Consider the following 4,667-nt stretch of genomic DNA (forward strand, 5'->3'; position numbering starts at 1 on the left):
GTAGGGAGGCCAGTGTTTCTCAGAAGTGTGATCCATAGACCACCTCCATCAGAATCATCTGGAGAATTTTATTTAAAATCCCTGATCACACCCTAGACCCTCGGAATGAGAATCTGAGAGTAGGACTATGCAATTTTAATAAGCTCCCTTGGGTGGATTCTTCATGAAACTTCACTAAAGTTTGAAAGCCACAGAATGTGGATGATGGGAGGTCAAGAATTTTTTAAGGTTCTCTGATTAGTAATTCAACACATATCCTGGATGTGTATACAACTCTGAAAATTCATCAAGCTGTACTTTGAAGATTAGTGCTCATTACACACTTTATACATGTTATATCATAATTATTTTTTAAAAAATTGGCTGGTATAAAATTCTAACCACAAACTAGGGATGATGGCCAGAGGGAAAGCAGAGGCAGATACAAGACTTCTCAATCAACAAGTCTTACTGAGCTCGTTTCCTTATTGTAGCATTTTTTTAAAAAATTAGTTTATTAATTTATTTATTTTTGGCTGCATTGGGTCTTCATTGCTGCCCGTGGGCTTTCTCTAGTTGTGATGAGTGGAGGCTACTCTTCGTTGCGGTGCACAGGCTTCTCATTGCGGTGGCTTCTCTTGTTGCGGAGCACGGGCTCTAGGCTCACGGGCTTCAGTAGTTGTGGCTCACGGGCTTAGCTGCTCCGCAGCATGTGGGATCTTCCCGGCCCAGGGCTCAAACCCGTGTCCCCTGCATTGGCAGGCAGATTCTTAACCACTGTGCCACCAGGGAAGCCCCATTGTAGTCCTATACCAATGTTAATTAATTAAACAAGGCCCTTAGACTGAGAGGACTTTAATGCTTTGGCAATTTATGTAAGGAAACCAACCAGCTAGGCTGTTTGTGATTGGTTTTGATTTTCCAAATAAGGCAAACGCTTAAGCTATAACCAATCAAATAATTTTCTTGCTCTGCTTCAGCATCTCTATAAAGTCTTTCCCCTTGTTCCTGTCACCAGAGCACTTCTAAATACTTCCTGTTTGGTGCTGCTAAACGATGCTGATTAAGATCCACTTTTGTTGTAAAGCAATTATACTCTAATAAAGATGTTAAAAAAAAAAGATCCACTTTTGCTCAAATAAACTCTTAGAATATTTAATATGCCTCAATTTTTCTTTTAACACCAGGAATTTCAGTATTAAAGAGAAGACTCTCTCCTTGAGTCATAAGAGAACAATGAAGTGTTAAAATATCCCATGCTGACGAAATCAGGGCTTCCCAAAGTATGTTCCTGAGGATATTGGTCCACTTGAAAAAGGTCAGTGGTCCAGCAAGTTCTAGGGGCATTTTGTACTAGAGCATTCATTCTCAACTGAGGTGATATTATCCCCAAGGTGGTGAAAATTGGTTCTTAAGGGGCCAAAAAATCTTAGTACAGTGGTTTGAGACCTTCCAAAACTCAACTCTACCCAACAAAATCTTATTCCTTGTTATTTAATTTCCATGTTGCGGGAGGAGAGCAGGGAGGGTCAGGGGGATAGAAAAAGGCCATTAGGGAAAGAAAGTCTAAAAAGGATGTGGGAAGGGAAGGCCAATAATGAATAAAAGATTAAGGAACACTAGAGCTTCCTCTTGCAGATTCCCTTCTTTAAGAGACGTTCTATAGTAAAGAACTTTACTTTGTTAACTTAGGGTTCCCTAATCTTACTGGATCTCAGAAGCCCTTTTGTATATTATACCTATTCACATTTCACAGACGTAGTCTTCCGTGGAGCATATTTGGGGAACTGCTGAACTCTATCCAAAAATGAAGTTTAGAGAAAAAAAGGAGAAAAGAGGACCAGAGTAATAATAGCAATGACCATTTACTTAGGCCTCTGTTTCCTAAAGGTGCAACTTGTATGTTTTGCTAACATGTAACACAGGTCACCAGCTATTTTGTGAAAACTGAGGTTAAATCAACTTATCTCATTCATATGAGATACTTGTTCTTTACCATTAAGATATTGCTAAATAAAATGTACAAGTTGAAGAAACCAATCTAGAAATCTTCAGGACCAGAATTTTCTTAGACAATTCTTAGTTCAATAACTAAGCCATAAAGTCAGAAACAACTGGAAGTAGCCTATAAAAATATTTTGGCATTACAGAGCACAAAAACCACCACTATTAAGTTTATCTCCTTGGTACTTATGTAACGTGGGGCAACATTTCTGCCTTGAAATCATTATTACACTTTTGCTGAATTCTCCCTGCTAACTTGAGTTGAACAGTAGACCTTTCCACAGGGCCAGATGTAGACTTTTATGTTTTCTTATTTGTTATACTTAAAGAGAAGAAAGTTAAAATGTGCTCATTCATTCAACAGAATTTTACTAAACTTCTATTATGTGCCAGGCATATTTTGAATTCACATACCAAAGCAGAGCTAATCTACATTGTCCTCAGACAGAATTTTCATGAGCTCTAGAACAGAATCACAGAGTTCCCAGGTAAAACAGCATACACTTCTCAAGTACCTGCTCTTTTCCAGGTGAGGTAAATATCTCTAATCCTTACAACAACTGTACAAGATAGATATTCTTCCCATTTTATAAATATAAATGGCAGACACTGTTGTCTACCCAAAAACCAATTGCCTATTCCTCTTTGCTACAGAACCTCTGTTTGTTCAGGTATCTAGCAGATATCCTGTGATCTCTACATCATATTTGCTCACTTTCTTCTCATGACATTTTAACTTGCAGGTAGGGTATTTGATTTTGGGCCATAAATACTTAGGCCCATTGATGGTTTCTCTGCTCCAATTACACAAGTATATATCTGTGCACGATGTCCTTACCCCTATGTCCATGTGTTTGTGTATGTCTTTCCACTTTCCTCTGCCAGTTCATGTCATTTTTCAGAATCAGAGACAGAGTATGTATGTCAGAAAACTTTCGTTCATTAACCTACCTCCTTTGTGTTTTTCTGGTAATTACAGTTTAGTTTGCCAGACATTCATTTGTATTTAATCTGGACTGCCATTTTAAAAAACTGTAAAGGAAATACTTCAGATGAGACTGTAAGAACACAGCTTACTTTGTTTATGTTTCAGGTCATGATTCGGTGTTCTATCCAGTCTCCGTGGGCATTGGCCGACTCACTTATCAGTGACAGTGAACTGGAGTAGTTGCTTGAGTTATTTTCTTAGCTTTAACATATACAATGAACTTAAGCAGGTAACTTCATCCCCCATCGTGAATCTCTATATCCATCATAAACATTTAGAGAATACAATTTTTGGTATGTCATTTTTAAAAAAAGCACATGAAGGACATTGAAATTAATAAATTTAAGTTCTTAGGAACTGAATGGGAAGGGGAATTCAATGTTTATTAAACACCACTATGCGTAAGACACTATGTATAGTGGAAAAAGCCACAAGCTTTGGGCAGAAATAAATTCTGAGTTCACCTTTTTTTCTAGCTGTGTGACCTTAGACAAGTTATTTAGCCCCTTTCTGAGCTCCAATTTATGTATGTATTTTTGACATCTGTAATTAGGACTAATTATAACCTTTTAGAGTTCTTATAAGAAGAGAGTATGCACACAAAACATCTAGCCCAGTGCCCTGTGCATTAATGAGCATCCCATGAATGTCAATTGTTACCTGTCCCCCTTTTCTGGTCCTCCTTAATCCTCTCAGAACCCATGTTTCTGTGATGCCATAGTCTCTGCTCTTTCCCCTCCACTTGAGTGGATGATTTATTCTGTTAACTAAATTCCAACTGACTTAGACGGTTTAGGACAGGAACTGAAGAAATTCTAAGTGTCAGAAGTGTGAACTTCTTTGACAATGCCCCAGGACATGTCATGGCATAAAACAAGTAGGACAGAGGTTGCTCTCCTGTGGCACAGCAGAGGGGGCCACAGAGAGGAACAGGACAGACAACCGGGTGGCCTTTTTCCTTTTCCAAAGTGACTCTTCCAGCCTAGTGCCTTATTCAACTGAATTCTAGCTAGGTCTGCCACCTCATCCCAGTTTGTCCCAGACTTTCCTGGTTGTAGCACTGAAAGTCCAGTGTCCCTGGAACCCTCTCAGTCTCAGGCAAATCAGGACAGTTGGTCACTGTACTTACAGGAGTCTGAGCTGTGCTGGTGGCTTCCAGCCACTACCAGTGTGCTGCGGCATAAGAATCACTGGCTTTGGAGCCAGGCAGCCCTGGGCCCAAATCCCGGCTCGTTGCAACTCTAGCTATGAATCTTACAAAAGTTATCTTTCTTGAACCGCAGTTTCTAGATCTGTAAACTTCATCCTATTCTTTCCTGAATTTGTAATGAACTTCATATTATTACTAAATTAAATGATAGCACAGTGCTTGCAATGTTATAGGCCCTCAGTGAATGTTAGTTCTTTCCTTCCTGACTTCCACATACTTAAGAGGGTTTCATTATCCCCTTAGGTACCATGTCTCTAAAAATCCCTGATTCAAGGAAGGGAGGTGGCCCACTGGACAGCAGGGGGCACTGTTGCCACTATTCCTCTCTTTCTACCCGCTGCTCTGCATTCCCCCCATCCTCACACCAAAGCAATGAAGCTTTAGTAAACCACTGATCAAAGATGGCTAAACTCTAAACCCACACTTGGTTTTAACTTATCTAAATGTGTCCCACATGCCTGCAATAATGTTCAGGGTGTATCTGGA

The sequence above is a fragment of the Pseudorca crassidens genome, chromosome 2 (genome assembly GCF_039906515.1).
Source record: "Pseudorca crassidens isolate mPseCra1 chromosome 2, mPseCra1.hap1, whole genome shotgun sequence".
Lineage (NCBI taxonomy): Eukaryota > Metazoa > Chordata > Mammalia > Artiodactyla > Delphinidae > Pseudorca > Pseudorca crassidens.